Genomic DNA, 23,031 nt, shown 5'->3' on the forward strand with positions numbered 1-23,031 from the left:
AAGAAAGCAGAAATATTGATTCATATTTAACATCCGAAATACTTGAAAGGGCTTTGAAAACTGAGGAGGAAGATGCTTTTCCATTAAATACTATTGATGATTTGGATTTGGATTTCATAGAGGAACCTTCTCCTATGGCATGGGAATTAGAATTGAATTCCGACGGACAATTTTCGACAGCCGAAAAAGAAGCATTAACATATGTTGCAGGTTATATTGCCTATCGTGTGCGAGACAAAGACCCATGATTGTGAACAATATCTAAAAACCAATATTGATGAACCAATATTTAATTCAGAATGGATTAAATTATTGTCCTTAGGAGGTTTGACTACACCTTCTCATTCATAAATGAATACAGTTTATGAGTTCGAAAACATATTTTGTGCAGTTCATGGTACAACTTACTATAAAGGGAAGCATGTAATTGGCTCTTTAATTAATAAACTGGAGAAATATTATCCTGAAGTTAACAGAGAAGCAATTCGTTTATTTTGTAGAGTGAGAACTTTTATTAGAATACGTTTCTTAAATAGAAATGCATATGTTTTTTCCCAAAGAAAAGCAACCCAAAAGGCAAAAAAAATGGATTGCTTCGAATGTGGCAGCCAATAAATAATGTTTCAACAACTTGTAGTTGCATTGCGACTGTACAAGTAAGCATATATAATATGTTTTGATTTGAAATATTTCTAGATGGCATTTTAGAAGTTAATAGCGTAAAGCATATTTCAAATGAGAACTAATTCTGTTAAGTTATTGTTACAGTTATTTTTATTGTATCCTCTGTTATTATTGATTCGATTTTGTGTTAGCTTAGCATTCTAGATAAAATATATATAAAGTATGATATTAAAGTAATTGGCATAAGAAGACCTGCCCCCTAACCCCCACTTTTGAAAAATTAAATAATTATTTTAGGTACTGTGAGTAAAGTCGTTTTGTCTAAATTAAGATAAGAATCTTACATGTATTTATTTAAATGAAATATTGATGAAAGCCTAAGTTACAAAATTATTTAAAAAAAATATATGTTATTATATTGAATCGGGATAAAAATATGCCAATGTAAAATTTACAATTAGGCTGAAACTCAAACTTAGATTAGCAGAAATTTTGCCATATATAACCATACATGTTTAAAACTATGCCAATTTAAGGTTGTTTTTTGATTAATTTTAAATAGCTGTTATTATAGTTATCTTAGAAGCAGTAGTACAGTTCTCTTAGTTAACATGCAGATAAAGAAATGATTAGAAACAAACAGGCATTTAAAGAAAAAAAAATCCCTGCAAATAAAAAAAGGAACTTTATGCTAAGAGTAGCGCACTTTATTATTTTAAAATTGAGTAACTACTATTAAATTTTGTAATGTTCAGTGTAAAATGCATACTGCAGTAACATTGTCTCTTCCAAATTATAGCTATCTTTCACACACAGCTCATTTTAAACGCTGGTTCTTCAAATCTAAAACGCTAATTTCTATGTTGTCAATTGCATCTCCGCGCTCAGTGGCATCATTGCTACGTCACCACTCCTCACTGCATGTTTCAGGGGGAAACGCTCTATGAGCTAGCCCTTCTCTTTAGTCCTGGTCCTTTCCGCTGCAGCGAAATGGAAGAAGAGAATTGCCGCTTTTCTCCCCAAGCGATTGAAGAGACTGCAGCATCCGTCTACGATCCCCCAGGCAGTTTGACATCAGTTGCTCCAGACAACGTGTCGGCTTTCCCCTCCCTGCAAGACCCTGAACGAAATGTGGATCTTCACATAAAAGTAAGTTAGCTGTACAATACTTGTATTGATATTGCGAGCACTAGAACATGGAGGTAGGAAGTAAGATGGAGTCGCCCTAAGCAAGTTTCTCCCGTACCCTGCTCTGAAGCACCGGCGATCCCTACGTGGTGACCAAAACATTAGGTCATTTACCATTGAGTTCTATGGGATTTGACGCGTTCGGGTGTAAATATTTTGTAATTACGTCGCAAATATACATATAAATGTATATATTTTCTTTTTCTACAACACTTCAGAGTCCTAAGTATGTGAAAACAACATATTTTTAAACAACATTTCATTCTGAACGGAATTAAATGCTATACTTTTCACAGGACAGTTTTCTCAGAATGGTTTAATTTGAACGAAATATTTTCACAAGTTTTCGTTAATTACATTAGAAAAAAAAATTAAGGTAATTCGATTTTATTCGGTTCAGGTACAAAAATTAAGATCAAAGTTTATTGTATTATTAATATTAAAATTATGCATTATTTCTTTTCTATTTATAGAGCTTCTTCCTAAAATACTTTCTTAAATATGACATGATTTTTTGGCTTCTGAGGCATCTTTTAAATCGAAAAATGTAAGTCAATTTATAATTAATGCTCTTTTCGGTTCATTTTAAATTAGAGAATTATTAGGAATTAGCGAAATACTTTAAATAAGTATTTCGCTAATTCCTAATAATTAAATAGTACTTGACTTTCTCTGAACATTTCTGAAAGGGAATAAAATAATTTTTTTTTAAGTATTATTTAAAACTCGTAACTGTGTTATTATAAAATGTAAGGGGAATAATTCTTTTAATTATACTTATCAGATTTTTTTTTTTACTCTTCATTTCAACAATACATATTCCAAAACTCTTTATTACGTTCTTAAGTGCGCATCTCATAGCATTTGCTTTACAATACCTTTTAACAGATTGCTTTTTAATACGAACAATTCTTGCTTAAATAGTTTTATAACGTATTTGTCAACAGGATTTCAATTTATGTTTACAATTCAATATTAAGGTTATTATATATTTAGATAACATTTATAATCATTATAAATTAGATACATTTAATAATTAGATTTCTTCACAGTACTTTCACAGTTGTTTATATGTGAATAAATTCTTCATTTCAAATACATTTATAAATAATTTAATGAATATTTATGTATTTTGTCAAAGGCAGATACATGCTTTTTGCAATTATATGCAACAATAATATATGGATGTAAAAAAAATTGTTTTATTTAAAACATTTTGGCGTTTGGAAAATAAAATAAAAGTATTGAATACTCTAGCAAGGGCATCGAAAGACGTATACAACTTTATATGTACCGTACGGTATTTTTCATTCTTTAAGCATAACATTTTTCTTAAAATCTATATTCTTGTAGTTCAACAGCTTAGAATTTTATAAAACAAATTCATAATCAAAATCGCGCTGTTGTTAGTTATCGAAAAATAACCAAGATGTGATTTTTGCGTAAATGTGACTAAACTATACAAATTGCTATTATCCATCACACTATGAATGTTTCTTTCATGCGAAAGTGTCCTTTTTTCGATTTGTATGGAACTGTCGTGTGTCGAAATACTATAAGAACCGTGTCAAGCGAGCTTCTGATGTCAACAAAGAACACCCCATCTGGTGACCCAAGCTTCAAGGTAGTGCTTCACTTCTAGTGCCGACTGGCCCCTCCTTCCTTTCCTACCTCCATGCCATTGATCTACCATCCTGCAAAGTATTGTAATTTAATTATCAATACAGACGCTTCAGCAATCAGTAGTAAAGAATGTCCAAGAGCATTTACAGACGGCTCTAAATTTCATGGAGAAGTGGGCGCAGCATCAATAATCTATTCTTCCTCTATTCCAACAATATGGCAAGGAAAATTATCTCCAGAAAATTCCGTTTATCAAGCTGAGCTGTCAGCAATTCAATCTGCAGTAAATAAAGCTATACCAAATAATTTCAGGACAATAGCTATCTATTCAGACAGTCAATCTGCATTATATGCCCTGAAGGGCAGAAACAATAAGAACCAATTGGTTCAGGATATTCAAAATACAATAAGTGCCCACCCAGAAATCCAGTTTGTGAAAACCCACAACGGAAACGACGGCAACGAGGCAGCAGACCTCCTTGCAAACGCAGTGGCTAATTGCACCGACGGTGCGAATAGCTAAAAGGCTATTCACACCACCTACGTTCGCGCATGCTCACAATCAGCCCAGGTACCAGCATTTTACGCTGATTTCCGTAAAGCAGGCGGTAGCGAAAGCGAGGTTGCTAACCCTAACTCAGCAATAGAAAGGGTTGTTAATAGTTCATCAGCAAGAGAATAATTTTTAAGGAATAATTATTAGTTGTAAAGGCGAGGTCAATCTATATACATGACAATGTTCAGGAAATGATTAGATAAAATAGTGATTTAATGATGGTTCTAACTGCAATCGGGGACGTGTAATTTGTTAAATCTTGACAAAAAGGCTACAGAAATTTTCTTTTATTTAACAGAGGAATTTTTATGCAAATTTAGACCCTAGTCTTTCTGAAATGAAACCTTATAAAATCTGATAAATCATTTGTGTATGCAAATTTTTAAATCTAAATCTTTTACATTAAATTATTTCATTCTTTTAAATTACATCCCATTATTTATTCCAATTTAATTTATTAATGTGTTTGTACTAATATTTCAAAGTTCTTTGAAGTAAATTTTGTGTCCTGAAAATGCCAAGTATTTCCATAAAGAAAAAATAAACAGGCATACAGAATTGTTAATAACCAGTATTATATGATTTAGTATTCATTTAATAGTTGATTTAATCGCTTTTAACTTATTTCATGTCTAAATTTTCTTACAGAAATCCTCTGTCTAATTTTTATTATCTTTTCTTGGACGAAAATTTTCAAAGAGGAATGAATTAAAGTCTTGATTGTGCAAAATACATCTTTGAAGCTAAATGTATTCTAACAAGTACAAAAAAAGTAAATAAGATTTTGTCCCCCTCCAAATTAGTCATTTAAACTATTCCCACCGTTTAGGAAAACGATAAACATTGCGAACATAAAAATCTACTCTTTTTTTATATATACTTTAATAAAAGGAAATGTGTTCCTTCATTCTATAAGAAAAGGAACCCATTTTCCTTTCTAAACTTTTGAAAGTCGCCAACGCTTAAAAAATGATAAACTACGCCCAAGGTAAGTAACCCGCCTTTTCCCCTTCTTTTCGCTTGGGTTCAAATGACAGATCTGACAACTCAATGCGCATGCATGGCTAATGTTGGTGCGAATAGCTTAAGCGGCTAATCGCACCAACGGTGCGAATAGCATCGGCCCCTTGCAAAGGATGCAACGACTAACATCAACAGTGAGGTAATTCATGTCCCGTGGCCCAAGTCCCATTTAAAATTTACACTGAATGCAATTGTCGACTAAAAGTGGCGAGAAGAGTGGGATTCTGCATTGCAAGGCAGAAGAGTCCACAATTTTTTCTCAAAAACTGACAAAGAGGCACTACACTATAACCATGTTCTGAATCAGTATATCACAGGGCACGGTCCTTTCCCCACCTATTTCCATGACAGAGGCATGTGCCCCACGGATCTCTGCATATGTGGCGAAAGGGGTGACCCTGATCATTACATTTTTAACTGTAATCTAACAGACGGCAAACATCTGATCAAGCCTAACAACAATCTAATACCATTTAAGAACTATGCAATAAAGAACAGACACCTTAGGGCCAAAATCAGAGAGGTTCTCATACATATCCAAAGACTCGGACTGGATATTTGTCATATATAATGCTTATTCATCTCCATGTGTTACTAAACCATATTTGTCTTTTTTATTTTATTTTATTTATATATTTTTATTTTTTTATTTTCATTATTTATTTTTTTTTATTTATTATTTTTATTTCTTAATTTCATTTTAATGTTCCAACAGTTTCATTTATCTACGCAATGCTGATGGACGGGAGCTCCAAAGACTTGCTTATTACACCTTCCGCCTTAGAAAAGACATTTATTCTTACATTTATGCTTTTGGAAGCATCAGTTGTTGAACTATTCAAGGACAGTCTTTTCTCAATATGATTTGCGTATACTATTAATACCAGAACTCAGTTATCTCAGAAAGTCCTCTCAAATGGTTGATGGTTAAAAAAAAAAAAAGAAAGAAAGAAAGAAAGAGGGGCGGGAGAACCTCGGACCACCCCCCGGAGTGTTCTCCTTCAAAATTGGGGTGGAAAGTTTAACAGTTAGCTAGGTTCAGCAATACCTCAATTACTTGTGGTACTACGGAGGTGCTGGCCTAGCTTCTGCCTGTACCTGTACCTGTACAAATAACCAAGCTGCTATTATTAGCGGAAAGTCCCTAAATTCTATATTATTCTATATTAGTTGGCGCTTATAATTTCACGCATACGAGCGGTGAAATTATCCGATGAAACTGTGCATCAAGAATGACATGTTTTGAATAACAAGGTATACTTAGAATGGCTAACCATTGGTACGACTGAATGTATCTTAGAACTCGCCTTCTCCCTTCGGTTAAATTTTCAGTATGGTAGTTTTCGTAATATTTGAGATCTTTGACAGAGAATATAGTACTTTGCATAAGTGAAATAGCAAAATGATGAGAAATGGTTCCTTCACGGTAACAGTACACGAAGCCGCAGCGCCCAACTTATCAAGCCAACATGTTTTGACGGAAAAGAAATTCCCTGTGGTTCATTAGCCCCGCCTACATAAAAGGCTTTGACAAAGCATCGTATCATTATACAAGAGTCAGACTGCTGGAAAACTGTACAAGGAGATTTTGAAGTTATGCAAGTATCCCAAACTTATTTAGAATGGATAACAATTTATGCGGCTGAAAGTATCTTAAAATTTATACTTTGAAAAAGGACTTTAAGAACTGGTAAGAGATTTTATAAATCAGAAAGAAAACAATTTCTACTTACTCGCAAGTGAAACTTGTGAGAACCTTGAACTTTTGTAACTTGTAAAATGGGAAAATGAGATGAACAAGAAATAATTGTGAGATTTTTACTTGTAAAATTTCTTTATGATTTGTCGAGGAAAACAAATTTTCAAAAATTTTTAAATAACAGAAACAAACACACAGAGAAGAAACTCCATCTGTCAAGCAGCAGTTTTCAAGAAAAACAATTTAGCAACAAGAGAAAACATTTTTAACAATAATAAAAACAGAACACCCTTGTCAGCAGCAACAGTTTTCAAATAACAGAATTTTTGAACAACAGAAAATTGATCATTATAAAGTCCTCCATTCTTAATTAGTTGCATTAATATCTTTAATTTTACGTGCTTTAGAAAATTACATCTGAAATGCTTGATTTAAATGAGTTCCAAATGTATAAAAATGGCAACCATTATTTATCAACTGAAAATAATGTAAAAAATTGTTAAAAACAAACAATAACGAATCAAATTTCTTCACCTAAGGTAAGGAAGAACGATGGATCGCAATTTTGAATATTTCTTTCGTCTCCAAAAGCTTTCATATGTTTATTCTGCCGCTATTTATATTTTTTCTGTTTTCACCTTTTTCATTCGCAGGCAGCAGCCGTAAAAATACATATATTTTATTTTTCCATTTTGAAAAGTTTTTCTATTTATCGAAAAGCTACTATTTTCAGCTCCAATTATTTTGAAAATTAGATTTTTCAAAGCTAAGAGAAGAGATTTCATCTATTTTTTTGTGTGTGTGTGGGGGGGAATGTTTTTACAGTCAGGAGTGGCTCTATAATTCATCTTAGCATTTAATTTATGTAATACAGTCGTAGAAAAACACGAACGTTAAAAATATGTACTACCATGTGGAGAAACAGGTATTAAATCGTGTATGGCCAAAATAAATGAGCTGTAGACAACGTACATGGTATTTGAGTTTCGAATTATAATAATTTACCATTAAAAAAAGAGGTTCTTTTACACAATAAGCTTTTATTTAAAATGATATGATAATTAAATGAATGATAATTAATGCAATAAAAGAAGAAAATTAATTTATCATAGAGATTAATTGAAACTATTCTGTATTATTACAAATATTCTGTTGTAAGGTTTTACTTTATGCTAACCAGTTATTTTTTGTTCGACTTTCCTATTCCTCCTGATTTCAGTTTTCTGCCGGAACGTAAATTTTGTATGGCGTAGATGCAAATTCTCAACGTGTTTCAGAAGCAGTATTTAAACTGCGTTTAAAGAGTTCAAAAGTTGTACTCTTTAAACTTTTTCTCTCTTTGTACTCTCTTTTTTTCGTTTAAAGAGCGGACTTAGTTCCGATGTTTATGCTGCTAGGTTAAAAATAGCTCTCTAGTTCGGTGTTCGACACCTTTCCGTTTATACTGATATTTCTCGGCTCGGCTTTGTTGTGTGAAGTCGATTTAGCGTAGTTAATCTAATGAGCAACTCATTAGATTACTATTGAATTTTTACATTCTTACTTTTTGTTACGTAACCACAAGTGGGGGGGATTTATGAGCACGAAGTGCGTGCATCTGTTTTAATTTAAGATTTAAATAAAAAGGTTATTTAAACCTTTCATCTGCAGCATTTATTCGTAAAGGCATAGGGAGAATTCGCTATTTAGTCTCTGACGTAGGGTTTAAGAGTGTATGCTCCCAAAGAATACACGAAGACTCTATACTGTAAGTAGATTAAATAATTCTGTTTACAGAATTAATCTACAATTTTATACCGCGAATAATAAAATAGCGTGAGGTGCTCGTGATAAATTAATAAAAGATAATGACTTATACTCTTGACATTGCAATTAAATTAATAGATTTTGTTATTTAGGTGGCCCACGCCTTTATTTTTCGAGATATAAAATTATAAATAAGTTCTGTAAATAGAATAATTTAATCTATAATTCTCATTAATCTACACGATAAGTCATCTTTCTTCTTTCAGTGCAGTTATTATCATATCTATTCTATTCTAATAAAAGCTTATCGTATAAAAACATTTTTACAGTATTTTATTTTCTGTTTTTAGTTTCAATTATACGTTATCAATGGTAAAATTTTAGTCATTATTAAAACGTAAGCATTATACATATTGAGAAATAATAAAATTTCTCTCGTTTTTACTTTTATTAGATTTTTTAACTCTTTCGAAGCCTTTAAAATACACTGAAGTGCCCCTGAATTAGGGATAGACATGTCTATGCAAATTTTATAGCGCTGTACAATATCTGTGCTCACTTGAGGAAGTTGTGGTAAATGCAGCTAGTACTATGGTAGTTGTTAATCAGTCGTTTCAGTTACCAGTATGGGTAAAACTTCTGATTTAGACAGTTTCAATCTTCAAAGTAGGCACTCGACGCATGGGCCATTCAATTTCCAAAATCCTCAGCGAGCTAGGATTTTCAAGGTCGACAGTGTCAAGAGTATACCGAGAATACATGGATGGTGGGAAAAAGAACTAGCAATCGGGCAAATTGCAATGGACAATTACCTAGAACAAGCGTGGTGTGAGACGGCTCAGCCGTATTGTACATAGTCAACGAAAACAAGCATTAGCTCAAATTACCATCCAGCTGAATCAGGGCGACAGTCGTACAGTCAGTAAAAGGATTGTGCAACGCTTGCTTCACCATATGGGCTTCGGAACCCGTAGACCCACTAGAGTACCTTTCCTGCATGCATGCCATCAAATTGCACTTTTAGCCTGGGCAAGAGAATACAGAGAATAGACTATACTGAACTTGAAATGTGTAGCAAGAAGTGATGAGTCTCAATTCCGACTAATTAATACCGATGGGAGGCTGAGAATATGGCATCAGACTCATGAAGCCATCGGTATTTGTATGGCAGATTGGAACTGTACAAGGCCATGGTGGCTTAATCATGGTCTGGGATGTTTTCTCTTGGCAGTGTTTGGGATCTTTGGTACTTCTACCAACCTCCCTCAATATGATTTGTAGAGTACGTAGAATTGCTGGACGATCATCTCCATCCATTTATGTTGTCCTGTCATTCACACGGAAATGGAGTATCCCAGCAAGTTAACTGCACTTCTCACAGGTCCCGGTTGGCTACTTCCTGGTTGTTTGGATAAGCGTTCTTCTAACTTCTCTGTCATAAATCGGCTACTTAAAAGCCCTCACTTAAATTCTACTGAGCATCTTTCCGATGTTTTGGAGAGAGGTTTGAAACCTCATCACACTAGCGACTCTTCCTAAATTATAGACAGCTCTAGCCGATGTTTAGCAAGCCATTCCCGTAGAATGCTTCCATAAACTTATTGAGTCTATGCTTCATCGTTTGGCAGCCATTATAAAGGCCAGAGGAGGCCCAGCTCGTTATTGACTAGCTATCCCTGAGTCAGTGGCACTTCAGTGTAGTGCGTAAGTCTCGGGAACATCAATATAGAAACTGTTAACATCATTATAATTTTTTTTTCGGCTCATGAAGTTCAAAAGCAAAGCATTATAAATATTTTCTGATAGCAGATTTAAACTAAGGAATAACATGTTTTTTTGCAAATGTACTGACAGTCTTGGAAAAAAATGACGTCAAACTTTGTGTCTAAAGAAATTATTTAATCTACTTACAGTATAGTCTTCATAAATTCTTTTCATTCTGGCAAAAAATTAACCTCATTATATAAACATATAAAATAAATATGTAAATAAACATAAACAACCAATATCATGTATAAAAAGAAATAAAGAGAAATGTGTAGAGTCATTAGGTTATTTTTGAAGCAGGAGAAATGAAAATGTGCAAATGTACATTTGCACATTTCCTCGCCTGTACTCGAACTTGGATCTCTCGAATACGCGCCGAATGTGCTATAGTTACACCACAAATGTATGCTGTAAAGAGAGAGAAAATACCTTATTTAAGTAGATTATAAAGAGAAACTGAAAAAATCAAAATCGAATTTTGAACTTCACCACATTGCATAACTTATCAGGAAATAGATTAAAAATTGATGACCAAATTCCACTTACAGTTAAAGACCATGAGCGAACTAAGTAAAAACGTATAATAAAAACTATTGCAATGCTTTAATCGTTTATTAATAGTGTTGAAATGTCGTGCAATACGTAAAGAAGAGTACACTACCATAAAATTTTAAAGTAGGCAGATATTAACCTTAAATTCCTATTGGGTTTCTTGATATTATTCTAGGTTTTTCGGTAGTTATCTTTCACCAAAAAAACAAAAATATCTCTTGAAGAAAGACCTACTTACTTCTTCGAAATATATAAAATTTCTCATACACTGTAGTAAATTTGTACTTCTGAAAAATTTAAAAATAGACTTTATTTTTCCCGCCTTCTTAACGAGTCTTCGTGGTGTAGTGGTCTGCACGCTCAGCGCGTAATTGAGAGGTCCGCAGTTCGATTCCCTGTGAAGGCGTTGCTAATTTTACATCTTGCCTGCTTCCAAAAAATAGCTAATGTTTCTACAACTTAAAGAGAAAAGCATGATGTACATAAAAAAATATCTTTATCAAAGGAATGCTATTTTTAATGCCGATTTAAATCATAAAAGTTTTTTTATCTAATGTGAGATATGTTCTCTTTTGCCACATAAATATTTAATTCGTGTTCAAATTTTAGAAACACAAAGGGGTTTCTCATCTGTTAAAAACAGAAGGCTTCTGGGTTTGCTTTTAATAACTGTTTCATAAGATAATTACTGCACAAGATGACGCGTGTTGTATCTACCAATTAGAATTGACAACTCTGCCACAATGTCTGTAAACACACGTGCATCCACGGAGAGCTATCATTGAGGCAATTAGTACGCTATGTATTGCTGGTCGGTACAGTTGATGATTGAGGCCATGTGAGCATTCATTCAAACAAACTCTGTGACGTTTAGCGGATACAATTTGGTTCTAAAATGATGGCTCAAAGCCAAACACAAGTATGGCTGTTTAAATCGGAAACTGTCCGATTTCTCTCTTTAGTGAGTTGAATCGGCCATCTCACTTTTCAGATTTGGCAACTCCAGACTACTTCATGTAGTGTTACCTCACCCGCGGTCTCACCTACTCACAATCCTTGAGTTCTAGTGATCTTTCTTCCTTTCATTTTCCACTTTCCTTATCTACTTTTGGGGGGGGACAAGAAGATGCAGATTCCTGCATGAGGATTAACCGGGTCTATCAGCAATCTGAAGCCTAACAGTCAGATTTCTTGAAAACAGGAATTTCTGAAAGCTCATCTCCAAGCCGCTGATCCGAAGCAGGAGGTTGACTTTTTGGTTGAAACAGTCGTGGAATTTGCATGTGTTTTTATCATTTTTGTCAAAGACAGGTCTAAAATAGTAATTTAGAGGTTATTGTAGAGTGCGACATTCGAAAAAAAGTTATTCGGACTCGCCGGCGCACCTACTGAGGTCACAATCCTGGAATTCTACTTATCTTTCTTCCTCAGTCATTTTCTTCCTCGTTCAATTTCAGTCTGAAGCAGAAGCCAAAGAAGTGTGTTGGGGTTAGTACCTCGTCCCTCAACTACTGAAACCACCCTTTCCAGCATTACGAGTCACAACCGCACACGCACGGCGGCAAACACGTTAGCTGTATCTTTTTCATGGCAAACTACAAAAAAAGGAATATAACAGAATCTCATTTTGAATCCAACTTTCGAAAAGGAAAACTACAAGAGTAGGAGAAACAAAAAAAAAAAAAAAAAAAAAAAAAAAAAGATAAAGAGAGACGGAAGAGAAAAGATTCCTAGGACTCCAGGATCTTGACCCTCGTCGATCGTGATTCCTTGAAGGACTAAGGAACCTCGGGATTGCCACACCCGTATTCACAGAGAATGAGCCCCTGATCTGTATACATTAATTGTCGCCCGGACAACTCCCGACCTTCATTTTTCAGTCATTAAGTATTTGTTATAGAGTTGGTTTGACAGTCAACGGCCATAGTTGCGTACAGTAATTGTCATAGTATTAGCTCTGCATAGATATAGGTATGTTACAACTGCGCATGATTCTGGAAGAGCTAACAACTCCCAATCAATGATACAATACATACCACCATAGGTATAACTGAAACGCTTCAACATTTTATTATTCGCAGACAATTGAAGATATTTTGTAGTTATTTACGCAACACATAAATACTTCTAGAGTTTTGTGTTGCTGTTGCAGTTCATTGCTTTGCAGCCTGCTAACGCTGCAAAAAGGAAAAAAAAAACAACTGCAAACTGGAAAAAACTGTGCTCGTTGAGGGAATCCAGAATTTTCCCAGAAGCATGTAAATACACTAATAAGCGAGTCCTAAATTTTTGACTAATGCGTATGAGAGAAAATATGCACTGGCAGGAGCAGAAAGATATTCCACACCTTCCAGTATTAATTATATAACTGAAGCCAAGGATTAAAGACTTACGTGTCAATATACTTCACAACTATGGGGCTAGAAAGTAAATAAAGGTATGATGTGATCCAGGCTACTTGCGACGCTCACATTGAATTTAAATAATTGATTACAGTGCACATCATCTTTGGGCTTTTTTTTTATTTTTTATTTTTAAGTGTGTTTAATAAGTGACACAAAATTCTACTGAATAGTAAAACGTAGAAATTAAAAGAACACTGAGCACATTGTGTTTAAATTTGTTCTATGAATGGCAAAATATACTTTCTGAGATATCTAGAATTTGTGCAGCTCTAGGTCGGTAACTCTGATTTCGAATGTACGATCCGGCTGCATCGAAAATTCTTTCTTTCATTTAGAATTAGCAAATTATTCAGTAGATGAATCCCTCACCTATTCATATAACTTGTGTCGAAATGGAAAAAAAAATATGTTCGATTTCGGATAACAGTTTTTCCAAGTGAGTTTCGGCAAAAGATGAAATTTGCTGTTATTCTTCTATATGTATCAGCATTCTTTACCAGCATATGGAATATTTCAAGATCCTCTTCCGCAATATGAATGTTCAACTCTTCTAATACAAATGTGTTGTCACTTGAAGTTAATATATCTTCTTCTGGGACTTGGAATAACTTATTCTGTAAGTTTATATGATGAGATGTGTCTTAAAATATTCTGTGCAATTACTTTTAATTTTTAATGCACTTGAAAACATCTTGCTTATCCTTTTAATGAAAGTATCCTTAGTTCAAACGCTCAATTAAGAATCTCCATCCAACCTTCAGATTTCTGAATGAGTCAAGAGATTTAAATACTTATTGTCCAGTTTTCACATAGGTATTTGAAATATTCTGGAAAGAATTAGGTTTCTTCAGTAACATTTTCTTGGCATCATTAGAAACTTTTCCCATTTCTTCTTTAAGATATATTAAAATCACCTCTGTGAATGAGACTATTTCAGAATTTTCTTGTTTCACAGGAGAAACAAAACCTGCTGACTGGAACATAATCAGTGCATATGTTGGTACAGATATTCCAAGATAGATCTGTTGTTTCCAGATAATAAGCACAAAATATTAAATATATCTATTTATTTCTTGGTACGTCTCAGACCATTCTTTGCAGCAAAAAATGTTTGCTTGAATTTTATTGGCACTGACATATCTTATAAAAGCTACAACTTGACATTTATTGATAAGATCTGTCAAACTTACACCTGGATAGGAATAGTGTTATTTTTCAGTTTATCACTCAAAACTTTTTTACAGCGTCACATAAAATATCACTGGTAGATCGACCATTCGAGCTGTTTGAAAATGAAACAGTGTCGGGTTTTGGCATTGTACTTTTTTGCAGTATTTTACATGTTTTAAGGATTCATACAACCAGTTACTTTAATGAAAATTATTTTCTGTCTGTTCTGTCCAAAGGGTGTTAACTCAGAAATGCTATTAATTTCGATTTGGCATTTTACGTTCAAAACTTTAAATGTCGGTACACTTTTCAAATTGTTGCCACCAAATATTAGAGCCCTGTATTATATTTAAAGAAATTAAATAATGAAGAATCTGCATAAATGCATGTTTTCTCGTTGCATAAATGCATTGTAATACACAGATACCATCAAATTTTGAGTACTTAATCTTCCACCCGAATATGGACATCTGGAAGCCCAAATTTGAAATTTAGAATTTGTTTTATTACTTATTTGATATTCTGTAAAACTTTAACGAATTTTTGATTAACAAACTCAATGATTTCAAAGCGAGCAATGGCAACATTGCACGAAAAAAAATTATTTACAGCGCGCGAGACTGTGTACCGGAAATTCTAAAGGTATGCTTATTTTACAATTATTTTGCGATATTGCTGTTGAACTGAATTTTATGGTTTAAGTGCGAATAATATGATATATAATAAATAAAGGTAACACACAAAACGTTAAAAAACGTCCCTTTGGGCATAATGTAAAATCTGAAAGCCTTCAGATTTTTTTTCCATTTTAATAGGAAATAAAAAGAATATGTAAGTGTTAATTAGCTACACTGAATTGGTATCAAATGTGTACGTAGCAATAAAGTCTAAATTGTTCAGCAGCATTTCCAGTCTGTTGCTGAATTAAAATAACTCATGAGATTCGTGAGTGAGAATTTTGGTTTTTCAAAAGTTCCTTATGAATAAACATTAAGTTGGTGAGAGTTAATTAGTAGAAGCGAGAGATCATAACTCTAATTATTTTATATGTAAATATCAAGTACAAATTTGATTTGATTTAGTTCTTCACAAACATATCTGTTAATAAATTTATCATCTTTAGTTTTTAACTTTAAACTCTTTCCTGACTCACTGAAGATACGTGAATCTGTCATGTAAGTCTCCTGTACGGTAATCGCTATTCTAAGTATAATAATCATAAAAAGTGTTTCAAAGTGTTTCAAAACGTTGAAGATAGTCCTTCAGAAGGCATTTCCAAAAGATTGTATGACTGTGTATCTCTTAAATGGTTCGATGAAGGTCATGCTTTTTTTTTTTTAAATAATGAATAATGAATCAAATATGAAAGGGTTTCTAAATCCCATAATTAGTCACAAGACACCTCTTAATAAAAATATAAGAAATTTTAATTTTTATATAGGACTGCACAAAAAAACTTGTTTAGAACTGCTTAAAAATAAAACAAATGTTAAGAAGCCTATGTTAAACAGCAATGAAAAAGAAACTAGCAAGGAAGAAAGTTCTGTAAATCTTTCTCGCGTTAGCAACACACCACAAGTACTTTTGCAAACCCTGAGAGTAAAAATAATTGGAAATTATTGTACACTATGTGATCGAGCTTTATATGACACAGGATCTCAAAAATCGTATTTAAGGAAGGATTTAATTTCTGCTCTAGGCCTGATACCTTCTAGACAACAGATTTTGAGCAACGCTCTTTTTGGAGGAAAACGAACATCTGAAAATTTACATAATGTCAACAAAATTAAGCTAAAGAGTTTAGACGATAACTTTACTCGTACTTTTGATATTTATGAGCAAGATACAATTTGTGATGCTGTACCTTTTGCCTTAAATGGACCATGGATTAAAGAGCTCCAGTCCATGAATATACCATTTTATGACACTGAAGATTCATCAGGGCCTATCGATCGTTTAATTGGTGCAGATGTGGCTGGTCGACTTTTCACCGACAGAAAAAGAGTATTTTCTAGTGGTATTTTAGCCACAGAAACTTACCTGGGCTGGACAGTGATTGGTAAAACATCAGTGAATGCTGAACGGGAAGATACGGCGATTTGTGAAAGATGCCAATATTTCTGACCTTTTTTTCCTTAGACATCTTAGGAATATCTGATCCAGTCGAAATAAAATCACGAAAGGAAAAGGAATTTCTTACGAAGAAATATTTTCAAGAGACTCTACGAATCAAGGATGATGGGCAGTACGAAGTTGCCTTACCGTGGAAAGACGATCATTTGCCTCTCCCAACCAACGAAGATATAGCGTTAAGAAGACTTGAAGTCTCAACAAAAAGGCTGAATTCAAAAAAATTATTTGATACCTATGATGATGTCTTTAAGCAATGGACTGATTTGAGAATAATATATGATGTCACAGATGTGCATGTTTCACACCAGCACTTTCTTCCTCACCGACCTGTAGTCAAGGAACATGGTACTACCAAAGTACGTCCAATATTCAATGCGTCTGCTAGGCAAATTGGATCTCCATCTTTGAACCAGTGTCTAGAATCCGGTCCCAATTTATTAGAACTCATTCCAAGTCTCCTTCTGAGATTTAGAGAATTTAAATATGGTGTTATTGCAGATATTGAAAAGGCCTTTTTGCAAGTGAGCGCTCGGCCGGAAGAACGAAACTATTTGAGATTCGTCTGGTAGAATGATAGCGACTGTAAAGAAATTAAGGTAATGCAACACAACAGATTGGTCTTTGGTGTAAAGAGCAGCCCTTTTATTTTGGGAGCAGTCTTAGATTATCATTTGGGAAAATAATATAGTAATCAAGATTATGTTAAGATTCTTCTTTCGAGTTTCTATGTTGATAATTTAGTAACGAGCTTAAATGATACATGTGATATATTACCCTTCATTGAGATGTCTCAAGCTATACTGAATGAAGGAAAATTCAATTTGAGAGGCTGGCAGTACACTAATGATAATGGTCCTCAAGCATTTACTTCCGTATGAGAACTCTTATGGGATAGAAAAAAAGATATGCTGATGATAAATCTGGACTGGTTAGACAGCTATAAATTTGAAACTTTGTCCAAAAGAATAATTCTTTCTGTCACTCATAAAATGTTCGATCCAGTTAGTTTATTATGTCCTGTTTTGCTGATACCCAAATTGTTATTGCAAAAGATGTGGAAAGAAAACCTACTTTGGGACTCTGAAGTCAACGCTAATATAAAAGAAAAATTATGAGCTGGTTTTTCCGAACTTCATTTGCTGAAGAAAGTGACCGTATCACGGTGTTTTTCAATTGATCCAAGTGGACAAAACATTTCTCTGCATACGTTTTGCGATGCTAGTCATTCGGCCTTCGCAGCAGCTGTTTACATTCGTGTGGAGACATCGGAGAATGTCCAAGTTCATCTCTTAGCAGCCAAAGCTAGAGTGGCTTCTCTAAAACCCATGACTATCCCTCAATTGGAGCTGATGGCTGCTATGGTGGGAGCTCGTTTGTGTGCATCTGTTGTGGAAGGGCTTCAATGGAAACATGTTGAACAGCATTATTGGACTGACTCCAAGGGTTGTTTTAGGGTAGATTCAACATAAAGAATCCTGGACGGTATTTGTGAAGAACAGAGTGAATGAGATAAATAGTTTAACGGGTCCTCTTGCATGGAAACACATTCCTGGGATCCAGAATCCAGCTGATTTGTCTTCTCGAGGATGTTCGGCTAGACAACTGTTATCAAGCAAATGGTGGGAGGGACTTAGAACCTTCTTCTAACTGGCGCATCACAGAACAAAATTTTGATGAACATTCTATAGCTAAGGAAAAGAGAAAAACAAAATCTGATGGGTATTCTTCTATCTGTTCTCTAAGTTACTCAAATACGTGTAGCTGCAAAACTTATGAAAAGAAAAATGGATGCAGACATTACGGATCAAATTGGTACTATTATTTTTCAAGCTATGGCAAAGTGATACGGTTGATTGCTTGAATAGAAAGATTTATCTTTAATTGTCTAAATGCAAAATCTTCGCTAATTATTGGAGAGTTATACTACGAAGAAGTCAAAAATGCAGAAAAGAAAGTCATATTATTAATACAAAACGAATACTTTTCAGATCATTTAAACAAAAGAAAATTAGAATCTTTGGCAGCATACAAGGACGAAGAAGGAATTATTAGACTGCGAACAAAAATTACATTTCGGAAGGATACAGAGAACTTTAAACATCTTTTTGTTTTACCGGGAGAACATCAGGTTGTCAAAAGGTTAATTATAACAGAACACCAGAAGAACTCTCATGCTGGTTCTCAAATATTGTTGAGTATTCTAAGAGAACATTACTGGATTTCAAACGCGAAAAAAGTCATTAGATCTCTTTTATCCAAATGTGTTACTTGTTTAAGATACGCAAAGAGAAATTTAACAGCACCGATATCTGCATTACCAGAAAATCGCGTAAAAGATGCATCTATTTTTGAAATTACTGTAATAGGGCTGGACCTGTATTTTCAGCTCAGTTCCTCATTGTCTACAGAGGCTTTTCTTCAGAGTTTCCGTCGGTTTATAGCCTGCAGAGGCTGTCCTTCTGTAGTTTATTGTGACAACGGAAGCAATTTCGTTGGAGCATCAAATTGTTTGAAACTCGTTATTGGAATGTCGTTGAGCAATACACCACCAATTCAAAAAAAAAATTCAATGGTTTTTCAATCCCCCAACTGCTTCTTGGTGAGGCGGTTTTTGGGAGAGATTAATTGGCTTAATGAAACAAATTCTTAGAAGAGTTTTGGGGAAATCTCTGCTGTCTTTTGAAGAAATGACAACGGTGTTGTGTCATGCGGAGCGGAATTTGTTATTAACTCTCGTCCACTTACCTATGTTTCAGAAAAGGAGTCTGAGTTTGTTCCTTTATCGCCAAACTCATTTTTACAAGATTTTCAAAAGTCAGGCGTTCCTGATTTGGATGAGATTGATCAGCATTCCCTCAACAAGAGATTAAAATATCGTCAACAACTAATCACGGATATACGAAAAAGATTCAGATCTGAATACCTAGGACTTTTGATTCAAAGACATGATTCGAAGAAGCATGAGCAAAGTATCAAATTTGGAGACGTAGTTCTTGTTGGAAGTGATAATGTTAAATGTACTGAGTGGCTTTTAGCCGTTGTTACTGAATTGCTACCTGGAAGAGACAATGTCATTAGACTGATACGACTGAAAACTACAAATGGGCAACTTTTACGTCCTGTACAAAGAATTTTTCCTTTAGAACTTTCATGTAATTGGTTCGAAGATCTAAAAAGTGAAAGATTTGAACAAGCTAGAGCTGAAGGGTATTCAGTGGAAAACAGCCAAAAAGATATTAAATCTGTAAAAACCAGGAGTGGAAGAGAAGTCAGGCCTATCCAAAGACTAGACTTTATAAATGTTTGGACTTTAATTCAGTTCTTTTATGTTTTTCCATTTAAGTTTTTCTTTAATATTTCTAATAGGTTAAGTTGTTTCCCAACAACTTAAGGTGAAAGGATGTTGGATTTCAAAAGAATGTAGTTTGTATTTTGTTTTTATTTTCCTTTAATTTTTTACTTAAATTATACTTATAATTTTACAATACTTTTACTTTTTGGCAACTAGTTGTTAGTTTAGTTTCTTAGAAGTGGCAAAAAAACAATTCATAGAATTAGAGAAATATGTTTTTTGAATTAGTTAGGCTTATTGAAGAAGAATGACATGTTATATACCTGAGTGATGTCTTATTAAATAAATGAATACTTTAGAATATTTTTAGTAGTCTCTTAGAGTCCGCGATACGCTGGTAGCGTAATAGTTTATTTTGACGCATAAGCGAACAGTTGCGCCTCCCTCCTTCGGTAAACCAATTTGCATTATAAAAAGAGAGACCTAAGTCTGATTGCCTTTGAAATTTAGAATGAAATTTAACTTAAAATCTAGGCTAATCTAAGGTTGCTATTTCTCCTAATTTCAAATTTTACATTGGCATGTTTAACCTCTAATAAAATTTCATTGAATAAAATATTTTTAATTTTAAAATTCCTAAAATCGGAGTTGGCAACGCAGTTAAGTTTTGCTGACAATAATTTTTTATAAGAAATTCGCATTTAAAAATTTTAATTACGTACAATTTTTAAGTGATCTTTTGGAACATGGTTCCTCAAATGTTTTGATCAATCATACTTCGAAAAATTTTGAATCATGCAAAAATTAAACCTGCTTACTCAAATAATTATATACAATTTTTTTCTTGTTTGTTTGCTTTCCCTGCTAGCTACTTCTTTTACAGGAGTGGGATAAAAATTTAAAAGCTGCCACGTGACACAAATTGCCAACGACTGAAAGTCTACTTTAGTTTATATATTTCTTAACTGGGACCGTGGACCTACGACTAAACATTTACAAATAATTTAGAAGTGCAATCATTTTGAAATATCTCGCTAGATGCAAGGAGTTTCCAAAGATATGTCTTACATGTATAGAAATCATCAGATACTTTGGACCAGAGACAGGAAAAACCATGCGTTGACGAGATTCGAATCTCCGAGCTTTCATTTGGCCAGGTGCACGTACAAACAACGTATTTCACTAGATAACTTACGGAGAAGTGCAGTAATTTCTTATACGTAGGATGTTTTGAAAGATCTAGGAATTTTGGTATATATATTTTTTATTTCTTCGTCAGTATTATAATACATCAGTATTATATACATCAGTATTATAATATAGTATTACATCAGTATTATAATACAGTTTCCAAAGTAATCGTCATTTAATTGAATACATTTATCCCAAGAAAAACTAATTTTTTTAAGCCTTCCCAAAAGGAACTATTCGTTATCTCCTTCCTCTCTCCTTATGACGTGGTTAAACACTGAAAACAAACATCCTCTAAAGAGTTTTTCAAATGTGGGAAAAATGTGAAAACAGATTACCCTTCGCAGATGTTGAGCAATATCTAAAGTTTTCACTCCCTCTTTCCAAAAAAATGAAAATGATTGCACCTACATCTTCTATGGTTACAAAAACAGTGCTAAAAATGTTCCTGTGTCAGTCAAACAACTGAACCAGACTAAACAATGCAGCACAGAATAGCTGCATAAACATATCAACACTTGTCTCTGATCTATGAGACCGTTACCTATGAGTTCTAGAAATTGAATTATTCCACTCAATTCCTAGAACTTATAGGCAATGCTAGAAACGTCCCACCTACATATACAATAAAATTATATACATGAAATTAACATAAAGAGTACCGAAAAAACCAACTGAATATATCAGCTTGTTCAAAGGTATTTCTAGCGGAACCTCTATAAAATACGAAAATTATGGTTCTTGACAAAGTTGGTGGTGATGTTATTAAAAAAACAAAGCTGAAGCAATTTTAAACTATGTTATTACTTTCTTGTCCACTGGCACAGCATTTTCAGTTGCCTTCCAGATTGTTCTTACGTCTGGGATAATTGTTAGAAGCAACAGGTGTATATTGTGATCTGTTTCGGCTTTCATTACGTCTTTTTGTCTGTACAGCTTTTGATTTAGATTAAGAGACATTATACTGAATATATGACATTTATAGAAATACTTTAATATACTTAGAAAAGAAAATCCTTGAGAATGGAAATTTAATAACAAAAGAATGTTAAATAATAATCTTCTGAAGATTAAAATGAATAATAAATGAACTATTAAACACAGAACAATATGAATATTATGCAACCGATTTTGGCCTAACTTAATAATAATGAAATATTGGGAATACAAAGCCAAGCAGCTAGAAAATATTACTGGCCAAAAATGAAGCTCATCGACTGGGCCGATACGAGCTCATTAGAAACTTTCAATGCGCAAGCAAATATATAAATAGTAATTAAAATTTTACATAAAATAAAAACTGCAGTTTAAGAGATTGTAACTGCAATTTATAGTCGGCGTCTGATTCATAGAAAGGGAGAAAAGAAACAAAAAGAAAGACCGTAAGAGAGTTTTCAAAAACAAACAAACAAAATTTTTTTTTTTTGACAAAAAAAGAAAGGCCATAAAAGATTTTTCGCCTGGTAATTTCCTATGGAGGCTTCTCCTTCTCTGATTCTTTTCAATGTAATAAATATTATTGCTATGAAATATATAAAATGCTTCATGAAAGAACTTATTACGTTATCATTTAAAGCAATTTAAACAAAAAAAATCACCTTTTTTTTATCTTTTCTTTTTATGGTTTCTGTATGTTAAAATCTTGTATAAAACCTAAAAATGTTACAAGATCTTGTATTTTCTGGAAAAAAAATTAAAATTAACTAAATTACAGAAATAAAAACCAAATAATACACTTACATTGTTTATAAGTTTCTGATCAAATATACGATCCCATCTACGATAAGCGAAAGATCCTAATATTCACGAGATATCAAGAGCTTCAAACGCAGCAATAGCAGAAACTGGTACTCCAAGACAGTATTAATTTACAAATCAAGACTTATTTTATGTGATGTCATTTGCCTATGGGAGTGCAAGGCAACAGTTCAGTGCTTGTTTTTTGATAGATTAGATTATGTGGATTATGGTAAAACTTGTGGCGGCTATCTGTCTAAGAGAAGGCATGCCTTTTTGGAAAGCATTTTAAGAAAAACTAGGTTACTTCATGATATACATGGGT

At 33.5% G+C, this 23,031-nt stretch overlaps 1 protein-coding gene across 1 annotated transcript in view; it reads left to right on the forward strand.

Annotated features, from left to right (window-relative positions):
* The first annotated feature begins 1,662 nt into the window (after positions 1–1,662).
* Positions 1,663–23,031, forward strand: part of LOC118194643 (uncharacterized) — a 249,889-nt gene continuing 228,520 nt past the window's right edge. Inside the window, exon 1 of the mRNA XM_085821791.1 lies at positions 1,663–1,773. The gene's annotated coding sequence lies outside the window, so the exon portion shown is untranslated. The remainder of the gene's footprint in view (positions 1,774–23,031) is intronic.

The sequence above is a fragment of the Stegodyphus dumicola genome, chromosome 8, assembly GCF_044657685.1.
Source record: "Stegodyphus dumicola isolate Sdum_Otavi_A_Nest chromosome 8, ASM4465768v1".
Lineage (NCBI taxonomy): Eukaryota > Metazoa > Arthropoda > Arachnida > Araneae > Eresidae > Stegodyphus > Stegodyphus dumicola.